This window comes from Macadamia integrifolia, chromosome 11 (genome assembly GCF_013358625.1).
Source record: "Macadamia integrifolia cultivar HAES 741 chromosome 11, SCU_Mint_v3, whole genome shotgun sequence".
In the NCBI taxonomy this organism is placed as follows: Eukaryota; Viridiplantae; Streptophyta; class Magnoliopsida; order Proteales; family Proteaceae; genus Macadamia; species Macadamia integrifolia.
Window position 1 is genome coordinate 23,088,466 of NC_056567.1, and position 18,270 is coordinate 23,106,735.

General features: G+C 35.4%; 2 non-coding genes across 2 annotated transcripts; one reads left to right on the forward strand and one right to left on the reverse strand.

The window, feature by feature from the left end:
* The first annotated feature begins 8,587 nt into the window (after nucleotides 1-8,587).
* Nucleotides 8,588-8,659, forward strand: TRNAW-CCA. The gene has a single exon. It is a non-coding gene; the product is annotated as a tRNA-Trp (tRNA).
* Nucleotides 8,660-8,736: 77 nt separating this feature from the next.
* Nucleotides 8,737-8,809, reverse strand: TRNAF-GAA. Its single transcript has one exon. It is a non-coding gene; the product is annotated as a tRNA-Phe (tRNA).
* Between the last annotated feature and the right edge of the window lie 9,461 nt (nucleotides 8,810-18,270).

An 18,270-nucleotide genomic window follows, 5' to 3' on the forward strand; every position in this document is an offset into this window, starting at 1 on the left:
TGGCTTATAATAGTTTTATAGATCTTTTGGTAATTCATTAGGGGATAAACATTTGTATAATACTAACGAATTCAAAATTTATATTGAATCAGTTATAGCAAATGTCAATAATACTCCAACAATTTCCTCTAATGACGACGATAGAGAAGAATTGATTCTCGCAACATTGTTGATAGCACAATATCATTATTCCAGTAATCTATACACTAGAAAACCACCCAAGGATAGTGCATTCATAGGGGTAGCATGGGCATACAAACCGTTGTTACGAAGAATTTGGCATGGAACGACGCATATTTTAAAATTATGCCTACTAATGAGACATCGTGGTCGGTTACAAGACAATCATATTATTAGGGTAGATGAGCAATTAGCAATGTTCATGTTTAGAGTAATATGAATAGGTCCTACTGATAGAGCAGTTGAGGAGAGATTCTAGCATTCAGGACAGACTGTCAGCTATTATTTTGGCAAAGTGTTGCAATGGGTGCTTAAGCTTTCTAAGAAGTATATCAAAGCCCCATCGTTTGATGAGATTCCTATGGAAATAATTGCAAACAACAAATGGTGGCCATATTTTAAGGTAAAATGAAAATTTTCTTTCTAATAAGTTTACATCACTTTTTAACTTATGGTTGTCTTTTGTTTCACATAATAGCGCTTTTGGTTGGTTTTTTTTTTTTTTTTATTAAGATTGCATTGGTGCCATAGATGGTACACATGTTACTGCTATAGTTCCCAAGGGAAAACAGATCCCATATCAAGGACAGTAGGGGGCTCGTTTGACATGAAATTCACATTTGTATATGTGGGTTGGAAAGACAGTGCGAATGATAGTCGTGTATTCAATAGAACCCTAGAGGATCCCACCTTGCGATTTCCTCATCCTCCCTAAAGTATATCAATGCCAAATTATCATGTATGCAAATGACTGTTGTGTATGCATTTAATGTCTTGCTTTATCATATTGTAGGGAAGTATTATGTTGTAGACTTGGGATATGTGAGTAGAAATGGATATTTGACACCGTTCAAAGGAGAGAGATATCATATACCAGATTATAATGGAGGAAGAAGATGACCCAGAAGTACTAAGGAATTGTTTAATTATAGACATTCTTCTTTAAGGAATCATATTGAGTGTTGTTTTGGGATTTTAAAATCAAGATTCCCTATTTCAAGAAACGTGCCTCAATTCTCACTTAGTTACGAAAGTTATATTGTGATAGCTTGTTATGGACTTTATAACTACATCAAATATGAACAAATAGTAGATGCACTTTTTCAACAATTCGGAGAAGATGACTATCATGATCCTAATGAAGAGAGAGTCAGGGTAGTCAACGTTTGCAAAGAACAAGAAGATGGTGATGTTGCTAGTACTTCTACTACAATTTATTAGGGCAGTCAACATACACGAGGAAGACAAGTGAATGAGCTAAGGATACAAATTGCAAATCAGATAGCAGTAGATAAGTGTTACTCCCCGATTTGATTGTTTATATAATAAAATTTCTAGACACCTATTTGTAGCTATGATTTTTATTTTGTAATTCCTATAAACTTGAATTGGGAAACTTTTTTTTTTTCATTATTAAGATAAATGTGAAAAATTTTTAGTATTTTAAAAGATAATTTCATTAACAAAGTATTTCCTTATTTAAGTTAAATTTGACCATAATGGCATGTATGCAATTATTAATTTTATTGTTCAAAAGTGAATTTATGTAAAGTGTTTGTCCAACATTGTTTTTGCTCTTTTCCTATTCTAAGGACATTTTTGGAATAGTTTTACCAAACGCTATTTCGATTATGTCAGAATGTTCTCACAGCATGGAATCGAAAAAGAACATTTCTGTAAAAGAACACTCTCCAAGAATAGAAGTGTTGTCAAACGGCTCCTTAAAGGTCTTTGAAGAAAATTGGTAATGGGTTAGAACACAAGGATTTATTTAGATGTTTGGGTTCCTTCTCTTAGTTCTGGTTAGATTGTTAGTTCTCATATTGGTGACTTATCTTTAGTTTTAAATCTAATTAACTCAAGGTATGCTTGCTGGAATCATCTCTTATTAATGAATCTTTCTTTGTTTTAGAAGCTTCTTCCATAGTGAATATTCCTTTATGTTACACTAGTAGATCTAATTCATGGTTTGGAGTGGCTCCTTGAATGGTTTATTCTCAGTAAAGTTGTTATGCCCTGTTCACATAGAACCAGACTAGTGACCAGGTTACCTCTAGATAACCTAAGAATCACTAAGATCATCTGATGCAATAAACCATAACACAACATGCAACACAGGATATAAGAATATAATTAGATAATTCAGCGAAAGACATCACGTATATCTGTAAATTTCTCCACTACTCTTGATACCCAAATTATTATACATAGTCTATATACACATCTGGGCCCGCAGGCATGATAATTATACAAGAAAATAATAATTTAAATATCTAGAGCACAAAAGGAGAATACATTAAAAGAATAAAAAAGGAAGATGATCGGTAATCACTACTGTTACCTTGCAATGCAGCCCTCACACGTGCACTCGACACCATGCTCGAAATCTTTTGGAACCCACCAGTCCCCTATCGAAAACTCGACAGCTGGCCCTGACTTTTACTCCTTAATGAGGAAACGTATAAAATCATTTAAAAAAGTGTATATACAAAGGGTGAGCTCACTAGCTCAATAAATGGAAAGAAAGACACAAACAAACAATCACATTTCAAATGATCCTATATGCATGCAATTTATTTTAGGCCTAATTGCCTAGACAACAGTGCTAAGTTATAGGTTACATGCTACTCACAACCACAGTGCATGTATGCCTCGGGTACGAGTCACATTCTCCATCCCGTGATACACCCATAAGGTTGTCGAAGAGGGCCGGCCATGAGTACTCGAAAAAGTAAATGGTGGCCGAACCACAACATAAAAGTAAATGATGGCCGAACCACAGCATAAATATAAATCGTGACCGGACCACAACAAAAAATAAATGCAGTACACTTGGCCCTTTGAATATATCACCAACATTTTCAGCTGTCCTAATGATCACCCAAGCGCACTTCTAACCACCTTGGCGGTCTACGACTGACGCTTCCCCTAGTGATAACCCAACACCTAAACCCTATTGGGAAGGGTTGTAGCACGAGGGAATTTCAACCTAAACCCAATGGATCTATATGAAATAGTACGACTATATAGTGCATCCACGTCCCATTCCACGACGCACCAATGCATTCGTTTCCAATCCGACTGTGGCGTCTCATCTAGCAATTCATCACATATCTAACAATCCATCACCATCCAATAATTCAAATAATCCATGCTCATAATTCAAAGCAAGTAACAAGTATTAGAAATTTTAAAGATACAATATAATGATTCATACATGCATCCTGCAATAAGCGAGATATATGCATAAAGATGACATTCATAAATGGCAAGATGAAGTACAAAATGAAAATGATGCAATAAACACTCCAAAATAAGATCAACGTCCCCTTCTCACTTACCTATTCACGTATAAGGTGTACACACTTGGTACAAGTGAGATCCGGTGTGCAAAGACGAGGTTCAAAAAACCTAACGTAGAAAGGAAGCTTAGAATACGTCCATTCCGGGACCATAAAAACAATGAAAGACATGGTCACGATGCGTTTAATAACGCAAAGGAGGTTATTGATGAAGTTTGAGCTCGAACGGAGCTCATTGGACCACAGGTGGGTAGGAAAACCCACTTGTGCAAGCCACCCATGTAGGCAGCACCCAAACCACACCGATAGGTGCTACTGTCGGGTCTAGGTACCCACCTGTCCTACCCGCCGGTAGGACCTAGGGCCCAGCCAAGACCGGTGGGTTCTATTAGTGGGTCTAGGTGCCTGCTGATCCTACCCACCAGTAGGCTCCGAGGCCTAGCCAAGACTAGCAGGTCTCACTAATGGGTATGGTTACCCACCTATGCCACCCACCGGTGTTCAGTGGGTTCTTACTGTCCTATTTCCCTCCTTCACCCCACCTTTTGGGAACACGAAGGGTTGATTCCTTCACATTTTTTATACATTTAGACTCCATCTATATGAATACAACATAGATTTAAGTTCAAATCAAGATTTGGGAGCAAATCATACCTTCAAGCTCAAAAAAATCCCCAAAAGTTAAGATTCCTCCTTCAACTCAAGATATCACTTAAATGCCTTTAGATCTCATTTGTTCCTTCTTTAAAACCTTCAAAGACAACACATAGACTCTCTCTTAACTCTTTGATTTGATCACACAAGAGGGTTTCACAAGATTCAAGGGATTTCACACTTACCTACCTCGAATCGCACCTCTCAAGGTTCCAATCACCTTCCCGACGTCGAAACGACGAGGTAAGATGTTGGCAATGAGCGGGGAACACTTTCTCCCACACTTTCTTCCCTTCTCTTCCTTCTTCTTCTCCCTCCTCTTTACTCCTCTCCACCAACTTTGCTAAACAATAAATGGGAGAAGAGCAAATGCTAATTATGGTTGGGTCATAAATATCTACTAGGGTGTGTTTGGCTTTGACACCTTATGACCCGAATCGCATTTAACTACAATGCCGAACGAAGTAGTCAGTAATATCGGACACACATGACTCCACTACAAAGAGGAACGCGAAACTCGAGTGATCACCCAAGTATGGCTTGCTGGGGCCCACATTTCCCCTATAGGGGTGTTCATGGGAGGGTCGTACCCAGCTGTGAGCACTCACCTGTTGGCCAAAACATGGCCAACCTTGCTGGATTTCGGTGGGAAATGTGTTCTCAATGCGTATTTCACTCATGCCACTTGTCGTGAACCAAATTTTCATCATCTAATATGACAATATACTTTCCCTACTTGTACATAGCTTATGATATGTGCAAGGGCATGGGTTAGGCATGCGAACCACATCGGGCACTGGCTCGAATTTGTCCGACCACCCTGCATTCGAAGTCACCATTGCTGTCATATACCATAAGGCACCCGCATCGAACCAGCACCTGCATGACCAAATTGAACCAACCGAACAATAAACCAGGTTGAGAGAGCAGTGCACTACAGAAGTCATCCTTGAATGGTTTATACTCTGTCAAGTCAGCCTATTTTCTTGATCTTAAATGCAATGATTTGTCTAATTCTGCAAGGTCGGGGTGAAATAGGCTCCTAATTCAGAAACATCTCTGGAAGTTAAAATTGCCTCTAAAAGAAAAATCTCTATGAAAGTGTTGCTCAGATAATATGGCTATTAACCATAACCTTTTTCTTCGATATATCTCTCCCAACCCTTTTTGTCATTATGTTCTAGGACTGATGAGACAATAATCCCTACTTTTTCCTTTTGTGATTTTGCATGAGCTTGCTGGAGGGCTTTGTCTTTTATATTACAATGATCTACAGGGTTCTAACATGATTGATTTGCTTCAGCACTTCTTACAATGTTCTGTGCACTTCCTAATCCCTTAGGAGGTGATCCTGCAATTGGTAACCTTGATTTGGCTTATTTGGAAGGCATGAAACACTCTTTATGTTTAAGTATATTAATCCCTCTTTTGTAAGTGTGATTCAGGGACTTTATCACTCAGCTGAGGAAGGGGTATTGGGTACTAACAAGAATCATTATGATTTTCATGCTAGCCCCCTGTTCCTTCTTTGTTTCCTCTTCATTCCGACATGGGTGTTATCATTCATGATGGAGAAGGGAGCTTTGTTGCTACAAAATGTAGGGCTAGAAGAAGTTTCTCTGCCATGTCAATGGAAGCTGAAGCTTTAAGAGATGACATCCTATTAGCTCACAATTGTCTTTGGACTAAATTCACTGTTGTTCGGACTCTCTTGGCCTTGTTGCTTGTTTGAATGAGTCTGCTGTCACTCCGGACTGGGCTACTAGCATTCTAATGGATGGCATTTTTCTTTGAGTAGTAGTTTTGTTAAAGTTAGATTCTGTTTTATTGCTCGTTTGTTGAACTGTAAAGCCCATGTGTTAGGTAGGGGGCTTCTTTGGTTTGTTTGTTTAAAATTTGATAGGTGGAGCCACTTATCTCCCTTGCTACTCTGAATAGCAGGAAAGGCTTCTTTAGATTTTTCAAATAATATCGCATGGTGGGGGCATTTTCTCCACCTTCCTTAATAAAAAAAAAGTTTTATTTCTTGAGCATCCAAATGGGTTGGTGTGGGACCCACTATGGTTTGGATCCTTCGATGGTCAAATCCTTATAAGTAAGATATTTGACCACCATAAAGAGGATCCGTCACTCTCCCTCCTATGTTCTCTATATCCCTAGCTTGCCTTGCTCTCTCCCTCACTCACTCACTTCCTCCTGTGTGTGTGTGTGTGTGCATCCAAAGATCTCCATCGTTATCCTTGAATTTGGAGTGTGAAGTTTAGGTTGAAGTAACTTAGATCCTTTTGACTACCTATCAAGATCTTTGCAATCAACAATTAAAGGAAGAGTTTCTATCACAAAGAAACACGCAAGGCAATGCTTGGGGCTTGTAATCTCAAGCACTTGAGATCCTTCCATTGTTTGATTCTCATTCAACAAGATAAAACCCTAACCTTGTCCTATTAGCGTTGGTGTCAAAGCCAAGGTTTGTCAATGAACACATATTTAGATACGACATACCAGTTTAGATATTCATTTTTTTTTTTTTTTGATCGGTTGTGGGGTGGGGTTCTGGATCTTATTTTTCCTCTTCTTCTCTTACTGTTTTTTCTTTCTTTCTTTTCTTCTTCTTCTTCCATATATCATTTATTTTTATTAAAATCAGTCCAACCCCTTGGTTGTGTCACTCTAACTAATTTATTTTTGGATACCTACACTAAATATAGGAATATTTCTTTCTATCATGTGAATAGGATATCTTCTCAAGCAACTATCTTAATGTGCACACTATGCATTAGAGCGTTGGAATATCGTAGTAATGATGTGATATGTACTGTAAACACCTTTTCTTTAGTAATGAATTTCCTTAAGCGAAAAAAAAAAATGCAAACCCATTTGAAGGGAGAGAGAGAGAGGCATGGGGGTGGTTCAGCCAAGGAGCTGGACTGCTCCCATAAAAGGAAAAAAAAAAAAGACTCAGAAAAAAGGCAAATCAAGACCTACAATATTTTTTTGATTTCATACATTTTGAAAAATGATAATTATAGTTTTGATTTTAATAAAACCAAAAGCGTTCTATGTAATGCAATCATTATCGGAAAAATCACTATTCATATCCAGATTTGAATGCAATTTAAACCCAAGGAGAAAGAAAGATGAGAGAAAAGAGAACAAGGGACAAGGGAGGACAGTGGCCGGGCGGCAGTAGCTCCTTGGGGTTGCTTGAGTCGGTTTCTTTGAAAGTGGTGTTGCTGCCATGATTCATACCTTCTTTCTTAGTCCATTGGGAAGGCATGATTTGAAATATTGTATACAAGATATTGGATAACGCAGTTGGTGAGCAACGAACTTGGTACGAGCTGTGAACTCAGACGTCCTAAGTTCAACTTCCACTAGGCACACCTTGGGCCACTAACACGGGGGTGTTTAGTGCTCTTCACTGCTTTCACTGAAAGTTGAATGAGAAGCTCCTGATCGATAAATGGGCATTAATATGAATTGGACAATGAAGATCCCAAAGCTTAATCCACCAAACAATATGTTTGCTTTGCATTGTGCTGGAGCTCTAAAACAGGACAATGCCCCACATGAAAGAATTATTCGGGATAGTAAAGGCATGCCTACTTTATCTTTCACCGGTGTTAGGATCATTACTTCAGTTTATACATGGAGTCATTCATTATTTTGAGAGGGATAACTTTATGTATTGAAAACAATATTGACGAGATTTCACTCAGGTAGGATTTCAAACTAGCAGTGGATATTTTGAATGGGAGTCATCCAAGGTCCATGGGATGTTAGGTTATCAAGTTGCGGATTCTTCACTTGACTATATCTTTAACTAGAAGGGATTAAAGTATATTTGGAGGGAGTTAAATAGATCGACTGATTTGTTGGCCTCTTTAGCTCTTACTATTCTAGAAAAAGTAATTCAGCCCTTGAATTTCTCAAATGAGCTGAATAATTTGGTGGAGTATGAGACACATATTATGTAATATAGACTCTAGTGGTGTGTTTGAGGTTGAGCATTGGATTGATTACCAAGGGTGCATGGTCGTATGTCATTACATGAAAATATGAATGATTAAATTAGAGGTTGAAATTTAGCAGGTGACCAATCTAGATATTGACTAGTTTACCCAATGATCAACATTGCCAATATCATCATTATCAACACAATTTGGAATATCACGTATATGAGTTCCATGGTTTTTACTTCTCTCAACAACTTTATATTCACTCTTAAGCTATGCATATTTATTTGAGGAGAAAAGAAATCTATCTGATAGTGTTGTATGCGCCTAGATACATGGAGAAGTGAAACCAACCTATGAGAATAAGCCCAATCCTTGACACCACTTTCATAAGCCCATCATGCGTCTAGTAGCAGTTTTTCTTCTTTTATAACTTCAAATATATTGTCAGAGTTGATTATTAGTTAATTTAAAAGGGCAACCTTTACCAATAAAGGATCTGTGGCGCAATGGTAGCGCGTCTGACTCCAGATCAGAAGGTTGCGTGTTCGATTCACGTCAGGTTCAATTTTAAGGGAATTTTTTTTTTTTTTCTTCCCCATTCACTTCGATTTACTGGAAAAAATAATAATTAAAAGTCAAAATGCGGTGAGCGTGGATCGAACACGCGACCTTCAGATCTTCAGTCTGACGCTCTCCCAACTGAGCTATCCCCGCAAGATGCACTTTAACCTACAATTAACATATAATTAACATATCCATCTAATGTTCTCTTGTTGCTTCCTGGGAGGGGAGAAAGGGAGGCTGGGTCTGGTAGCCAACAAAGAGGGAGAGGGAAGCCAGAGATGGAGAAGAAGAGGAGAAGGAGGGAGGAGGGGGAAACAAAAAATTTCTTACTTCAAAAGTTGGCAAGTGTGATTAGGGTGGAAAAATAAGTCTAGTTACAACATAAGACAATTTGTTGTAACTGGGCTAGTTGCAAACAGATTTACTCTTTAACCTCGTTTTTTTTTTTCCTTAAGTGCAACTCAATGTATGGGGCTTCTACTACTACAAGGTCTGGGGGTGTCAAATATAGCAAACTTACCCTTGGCTTCTCAAGAAAGGTTTTACCCTTTATTTATGTATTTTTTTTAAAGTCAAAATATATTATTTGAATTGTTGATAAACTATATTGTTTGATTTTAATTTTTTGGTGAAATATATTGTATGACTTGAAAAACTGATGATTTGATGGGTTTAGGATCTCCTCAACATATCGCCTTTCAAATTTAGAAGTGTATCTTAATTGTATAAACCAACATTTTTTGGCGTGTATAGTCAGTATGTTTGTTTCCCTAATTATTCTTGTTTGAAAAATAAATTTTGTTAAAAATTAAACGAGGATAACATATAGATAATGTCTCATAAAGTTGATGTCTTTCGCAGAAAAAATGATTCTTATTGTCTAAATACCTAGGGTTGTTATCCAAAGATAAATGTATAATTGTATATGATGGATTTTTTTTTTTTTTTTTTTTGGTGAATGAAAAATATATTAAAGACAAAAAGAAAAAAACAGGAATGCATACACAATAGACAAAGTCCAAACGGCTAAACAAGGGAGAACACTCTAACCTAGAAAAGCCAACCCACTAAGAGAGGAACACAACCAAACCCTAAGAGCAGGGCTAGACAAACCCAACCCAAGTGGGGGTGGGGTGGGAGGAAAACAACAACAAAGAAGCAGGGATACAAGGAAAAAAAAGGGGGAGGGGGAGGGGCAGGGCGATAAAGAAACAAAGAACAAATAAAGGATACAACCAAAAAAGGGGGAGAAAAACAAAATAAAATAAAAACTAAGGAGGGGGATGGAAAAGCGAGAGGTCCCAAGAGGAAGCCAGATGTCTATTCCTACTTGTATTTGGACAATCAAAACAGTTGTGAAGGACTTTGTTCCTCACATCAAAAGTGATAGCTTCTCGAATTTGCTCCAAAGTTCGAGATGTAGAAGTCCAATTTATTTTGTTCCTTTCCCATAAGATGTGATAAATTGCTACATTAAAAGCCAACTTGCCAAATAGAATCACATAAGATTTTGCCATTATAATTTTCCAAAATCCATTTCCATTTTTTCTCAAAAAGGGAGAAGATCATAGTTTTTGAAGGATATTTCCCGAAATAAACTAGAGAAAGAACATTCAAAACATAGATGCTCAAGGGTTTCAAAAGAATTCCAACATAAGCAATCATGGATGAAGATATTCCTCCGAGACAGAAATTCTTGGGTTGGAAGAACATTAGTCATGACCCTTCAAGTCATAAAGAAATGCCTAGGAATGGCAGAAGAGAGCCAAATCAATTTATACCACAGGACAGTTGGGGCCCTCGCCTGAATGAGGTTCCAAGTAGAAGATGAGGTAAAGAAACATGAGGAGTTTACCATCCAATGAACCCTATCCCCATCACCTCTAGGTCTTAACTAAATACTAGGTAATTTATTCCACGTCTCAATTAGAGCATTGAATGTATCTGGACCAGGGCTCCATGCCCCATCTTAAAGAATGAAAGACACTTTTGCCACTCTATCATACCCTATATCATACTTGATTATATCATGCCATTAGGATGTCAATTATCAAGCCAAAGGTAAATGTTTGAACCATTATCAATAGATGTCCTGATATAATTGAAAATAAGGTATTGGTAATTCAAATTTTCCACTAGGACTAGGAAACATCCGTAGTGGCCACAAATGACAAAAATGAACCCATTTTGAGATATTTGGAGCACACCCAATCCACCTAGATGCTTTTATTTTTTGAGGCCACTTTTCAAATAAGTTTGACAATACCCGCAATATTGACATCTTTAACTATACGAAGCCTAAGCCCTCCCTCCTGTTTGGGAAGACAAACCTTGGCCCAACTCACAGGGTGAAGGAAATTAGTACTATTACTACCCTTCCAGAGAAAAGAAGACATGAGAGACTCAATCTTTGAAGAGACAGCAAGAAAAGCAAAAACCCCAAACCAATAAATGTAGGCACTTTGTATGAACGATCTAGTAAGCATAAGATGCATGAAAGTTTTGATTCAGCTTCATGCAAAGTAGGATGGGCTACAATTATTTTCTTAAATGGACAGTCTATGTGTGCATTTTTAAATTTCGAAATCTGAAAAGGCCTTCGAAGGGTTGGCTCAAGCAAGATGATTAGATCTCATAGCCACCACACTTGGACTAATAATGATGAAGTTTTGCAGATGCTGCAGAAGGGAGAAGAAGAATGGTCATGGGAGATTTTTCCTTTTCTGATGGATGTTAGGGACTTTTTTTTTTTTTGGTAAAAGAACTTATTACTTTAGTTAAGATGTATAAATCTGGAGAAAAAGAACAAGGATATGGTTTTAGTGGCTCATTGCCTAGCTAGGAAAGCTGGGAAAAACAATATTTTCTAATTATGTAAATAATAATCTTACTTTCAATTTTTTTCTTTTTTAATGCATTTTTTTTCATGACAAAAAATAAAAAATAAAAAATAAAAAAATAAAAAAAAAAGGGTTGAGGTCCTCTTAGAATTAGGATCCCTGTTTTTTCACTATAAAATGGAAAGGAAAGATTGAGGACTTCTATATGGCATTATTAGATTTGCATGTCTGCTTGCAAACTACAAAAACTAGACTTACCCAAGTTACAATATAAATGAGGGGCAATCCTAAAGAGGTACCTCTTTACTATTTAAGAGATCACAAGTTCAAATTTTCTTGGGGAATATATATATATATATATATATATATAATACTCTCAAAGGAAAGTTGAATGTGTATAAATAAAGAAAAGCTTTGAAAGCTGCTGTAACTAGAATTATTTATCCACCCCCATTAATTACCAACTACTTAAATAAAGGTTCTTTTGTAGCTTCACCCTCCTCGCTCTCCCCTTCTCTCTTCCTATCTTCTCTATCTCTGCTCTTCGCAACACGCGCTCCCCTTGAAAGAAAATAAATGCGGAACGATTCATGAAGATCGATAAGCATGCACGACAAATACTACAAAACAAGTTTTAGGCATACCTGAATCCATGGTTGAAGAGTAAGAACTCCTTAATGTCTTATTGTATGCTCCTCATACAACACGATCAATGTTGGTCTGGTCTACCCTCTTTCCCTTTTGCTTTTGGTCGTTAGCATCACTTAATGGGTCAGTGATAACTATATATAGGGGTGAGGGTAGGGACCAACCTTGCAATAAAATTAGGGTTTTCTCCCCATTAAGGAAACAATACCTTAGGTCCACACATAGTAATAAATATTTCATACCATTAAGGTGTGCTAATAGAATCCAATATCTCCATAGAGATCACTTACCAATAATATTGGATTCTTTCTGCTTACTCCATCTTTAGTCAACACCACTAAACCAGTTTTGGAAACAAATCTTTGACTATGCTAGCCCACCTAATAGGAAATCTTACAATCTCCCACTTGGGCAGCATATGTCACAAGTTTTAGATTTTAAAAATTTATTTAAAACGACTCTCCGATTTAGATAAATTGAATGTGGCCACAAACAAAACAGTGTCGAATGGAGTGCACCTTAAACCAAATGCCTTGGTCCGAATGAGAATTACAAACACCCAACCGTATTGATCATCACATCTAAAGCGATATGAGACCACACACGTCAAAGTGTTCATAACATCACTGACTTGGGTTGAATAGTATGAAAGCGTGGTATGGAAATAACATGCAATAGTGATCATCATGTCTATTTCTAAATTCGGGCAGTATATGTCACAAGTTTTAGATTTTAAAATTTATTTAAAACAACTTTTCGATTTAGATAAATTGAATGTGGCCACAAACAAAACAGTGTCGAATGGAGTGCACCTTAAACCAAATGCCTTGGTCCGAATGAGAATTACGAACACCCAACCGTATTGATCATCACATCTAAAGCGATATGAGACCACACACGTCAAAGTGCTCATAACATCACCGACTTGGGCTGAACAGTATGAAAGCGTGGTATGGAAATAACATGCAATAATGATCATCATGTCTATTTCCAAATTGATCCTGGTTCGAAAACCAAATGAGCCCTATGAGACAGATACTGAAGGTCTCATTAACTACAAGCATCTCCCAAACGCTCAAGCTTCAATCAAAGAAGTTCATTGGGACTGGGTTCGGATGTCCCACCACACTAGCACTAGACCTCAATCAAACGAGGCTTTGCTAGCGACTGGATGTATGTGTATTGACTGAAACCTCAGCTATCGAATGAGGTAAATACACCACATATAACCTTAATTTTCTGTAGGAGGCAAATAAATAAGTATATACACATAAATAAATGGCCATAATAAAAATGTATATATATTCTTGAGAACAATAATAATGCATCATATATATAAAATAAAACTAAAAGTCAAATGTGAACATATTGCACAAAACTCTCACTAATAAAATGCATCAAAAGAACTAACAAGTCCCATATTAGTGACATACTCTTGAAAGACTTTTGGAGTTAAACCCTTAGTAAGAGGATCTGCAATCATGTTTTCTGTAGCAATCTATTCTATTGTAATCTGTGACTCTTGAACTTTCTCTTTGACAAAAAATTACTTAATGTCAATATATTTAGAGTCTGAAGTACTTTTATTGTTATGAGAGAAACGAACTGCAGCGAAGTTGTCACAGAACATCCTCAATGGTTTAGATATAGAGTCAACAATCTGTAATAATGTAGTTCTACAGAAATTTATGATTCATGAGCTTACTTCCATTGATCTTTAGATAGACCTATTCGATTTCTCTCATTTTCATAAAGAACCTTAGCTTGAACATAATTAACAACCACTGGCTTAGGAGGCTCATTAATTAAGATTAAAATTTATTATCATAATGGCCAGAGAAATATTAAAGGATTAGTTCTATTCCTTCAAATTGGAACCATTCAAACTTTTTTAACAGAAAATAGCTGAGAAGTCAAAGCTGACAAATATAATCATACATATTAACCAAAATATACAATATGCAAGAACATAAGGCATATTAAACTTCCCAACAATATAATTAAATCTGACTAATTGGGTTGTTAATCAGATTTATTCCAATATTGTTTTCAATAACTGTAGGAAAACAGAATTTGAGGAAAGATCTGATGTCATCGGGGTCACACCTGTGGTGGCAAGATCGCCCAAGACGTAGTGGAATCTTTTACATGCAAGGCCAGACACTCGAAACAACACCACTTTGAAGATTCCGTCACCTATGGTGGTAAGACAAGAACCTCCAAAACTATGAAGCCCAAAATGTCACCCTCACAATATCAAGTGAAACTGACCAAATAAAGACTCACCTGTGGTGGCAAGAGCACATCATTCACCATATGGTCTCCTTGACTGCAATCCATCCTAAATAATCAATAGTAATTTCACAATCTCAGTAACTAGCCCACTAAGTGGAAGCGTAATCACTGAAATTATAAAAACCTATAGACTTGGATTGCTACCAAATGCCCGTGGGTTTAGATTTTGGGTTCAAACAATAAGATGAACTATTTTAGTATTTAATTAATAAAATATTCAACATAAGTCCACAAAAGCAACCCATTATAAACCCTTATAGTCAATATGGTAACACTCTAATTTAGCAGTTATCAAAGTGAGTACATTCTTAGTATGACAGTTTTGTACTTCCAGCCATTACTATAAATAAATAGAAAATCTAAATATGAAGATTTTCTATAATGACAACATGCTAAATATAAAGGTTTATATCATTTATTCATGATAGCAAAAAAAAAAAACATATGAAATATGTTACCTTATCCATAATGCATTAGATATAAGAAATTGTATGCAAGTATGATCTTTAGGCTCAAATAACTTTAATATCTAATACAAATATTTACCTATAAACTTTAAAGTCAATCATAATAAAACTCCATAATTTCTTCAAGTCAAAAAAAATTATTTAGCTAATAGGGCATATGAACCGAATAACTTATAGGTTAAAAACAACAATAAGTCTTTAATAAATAAAGGTAATGTTGGCTTAGATCCATAGTAAGTATAAACAACTTCATAGGCTTTATACCAATAAGCCACTAAAACTTCAATGAGTTCATTTAAATCATTCAACTATAATACATCTGTTTTATCTCGATGAATTTTCAATAAAATTGAACTTTATCATAAGTACAAATATGATATAAATTCGAAGAAATATTACTTAAACAATGCACTTGTGATATTTTGAATCATAAATAGGTGTCAAAACTCATAATTATATGTTTCGTGACGAAACCTAATATCACAGATGATAAATATAACATCAAAGAAAATATCAAAATACCCCAGATTTACTTAAAATTCATGAAACGACAAGTGTAGTATACATAATAAAACATGTATAATATATCTATCACCCTCAATAGAATAATAATTTACTCTTCCACTAATATAAGAGAGTAGAACTAGATGACCTAATAAAAGTACCATTTATAAGAGTCAATATCAGTTCATATTAGAACTAGATCTAACTATTGGCTTGAATAAACAAGGCCAAAGTAATCAACAGTATAAACAGATTTCAGAAGTCATTTCAATAAATCAAAATTAAACAATTTCTGATTCCATTTGCATAAACTATTTATGGTCTATATAATTATTAGACTCAAAAACTAAATTTCATTGAAACTATGCTGAAAAAAGTTAATAAATCATCAACATGTAGAAGCAACGTATGATAATCTTGTGTCATAACATTTCAAATATGAATATAGGTATCATCATTAATATTAATTTTTAAGATGCCAACTCTACCCATAAAGAATCTTCACAAAAATCGATTTAAATAGACCACACCAATAACAAAGTTTAACTTTGTGAGATTCATGTGCATTCACTGTAATGACTATATCACTTAAGAGTTATAGCTGAAACTGTATCATTATCCTTTAAGATAGGAATACACTGGTCTTCTTATTTTCTTGTATTAACTATGAAAAGAACAATAACTTTTGAGATCCCTTCACCTTTGGGATTAGAAACCTTAGGTTACTGTATTTTCTTTGGTAACATCATCTTTAGGCAAATGTCACCTACTATGCTACCCTAGGAAAAATCATGAAAGAACAAGATACGTCACTTTAGTGGAATCCACACCACCCTTTCATGGTTCCCTAGAAATGCATTTTACAGCTAAACATGTGCAAATGCTTACACCTAATTTAACTCCAATATATTTATTCATCATAGAGTATTCCAAATATGATATGCAAACATAAAATGCCATTAATTTCTGCCTATGTCATTCATAAATGATTTTTTTAATATCATAGTAATGATAAACCAGTGTAAAAACATGCATAAACAGAAATATAATTCTGAAGCCACTATAGAATAAAGATAAAACACTATAGCTATTCCAAAACAGTTATGGAACACAAAATATAGCTCTCATTTTTCTTGTTTTAAATTCAACCCGGTATATTGAACATACATCCACTGGTCGAACCATAAACAACATTTCAGAATATATAATTACATCCTTCCACTGGTTTAACCAGTTAAGTAATTATCCACAACATCCCAAGTACATGATAAAGTGACATCATGAAAATCAATGGTATTTTATTATTCACAAGGCCTTGGGACTTTCAAAATAATTGTTTTAAATCTAAAAAAACCTCATTAGATATTATGTGAAAATTGATCATTACCATATAAGACCATTTCAAACGATAAAATCCTTCACAATGTCAATAACATAATCAATTTTCAACACATTAATCAATGACCAATTGGTTATATGGCTAAATACAAAAATAATGGTTTTTTTTTTAATAAATACTTCCCGATTAACATCGGTCAATGTTGATGACTTTTCTCAGTGGGTTTTTCGACGACTCATTGAAAAATCCAAATAGTTCAATTTTCGAGGTCAATGTGTCAGATATCTGAATTGACCAACCTAATCGGTTCAGTCATGACACAATTTTGGTAGAACCGATTCATCTTGATTTTGGGTTGGTTTAGGATTTAATCACTTTAAGGGAACTTGATCAAGACATTGGATTTTATTACTATTATTATTTTACCTATGACACAATACCAATGCCAAGTCTCAAACGATCAAGTGTAGGGTCGATCTCAATCGATGTTGATTCGGATCATTGGATCTAATCAAACAATGCTTGAAACATACCTGTTCAACATTATAGTGGTCTACAATCTAATTTGGTTTACCAAATCGGATTTAATTTGGTTCAATTCAGCCTATTTCAAATTAGGCCCATAAGCTTCTACCCATTACACTTAAATAAACATGAGCAACCCAAAACAAACTTTTAAACACCCATAGGCTCAACCCATTTAACCTTAAAAAAATAAATATTATCCTCCATTGCCTTAAATGTTAACCCTTTTTATGCATCCCACCGGATAAAAAGTCCAAAAAACTCACATCAATTTTACAAACAAGACAATGTTTGTCCCATCATAACCATGTCTATGTGTCATCTCATACTAAAAAAAAAAAGGAACAATTCCTTTTATGAATATTTATATTTCAGCATATTGTTTAAGTCACACTGGTCATTATATTATGTAGTATAAACTATTGAAAATCTATAATACATCAATCCTTAGTTCCCGTAAGTTCCCAAATATGATCAAATCATAGAAATCTCTTTCCAATTCATCTCAATGTGGGCCTTGAATGGTCACAGTTGGGTCTAGGTGTATAGATCGTTATAGATGTGGATCACAAATTAGGTAATCAATTAGGATTCTGATTTATGATAAAAAAATAAACTGATTCTTATTTTCTTACAAAAACATGGATACATATTTAAGGTAAAAACATATAAATAATCAGTTTTCAATGGAAAGATGTGAAAAGCTTTCTTTTACTTTACAATATTTTTTTTAAATTACATAATTAAAACGAGGGAATCGGAATAAATCTTCTTCCATCCCCAAAACACAAGAAATAGAACCAAGTTCTGTACCTTAATTCAAAAACCACATGATAATGTCAATTCCTGCGGCAGACAACAAGTAATTTCCTGGCAAATGATGCCATATCACTAGTGATTATTATACCATTTCAATAAATGCCCAAAACAGAATGATGGTTTGAATAAAAAAATTAATTGCAGAAAAAAAAAAATCAAACTGTACTCACCTTT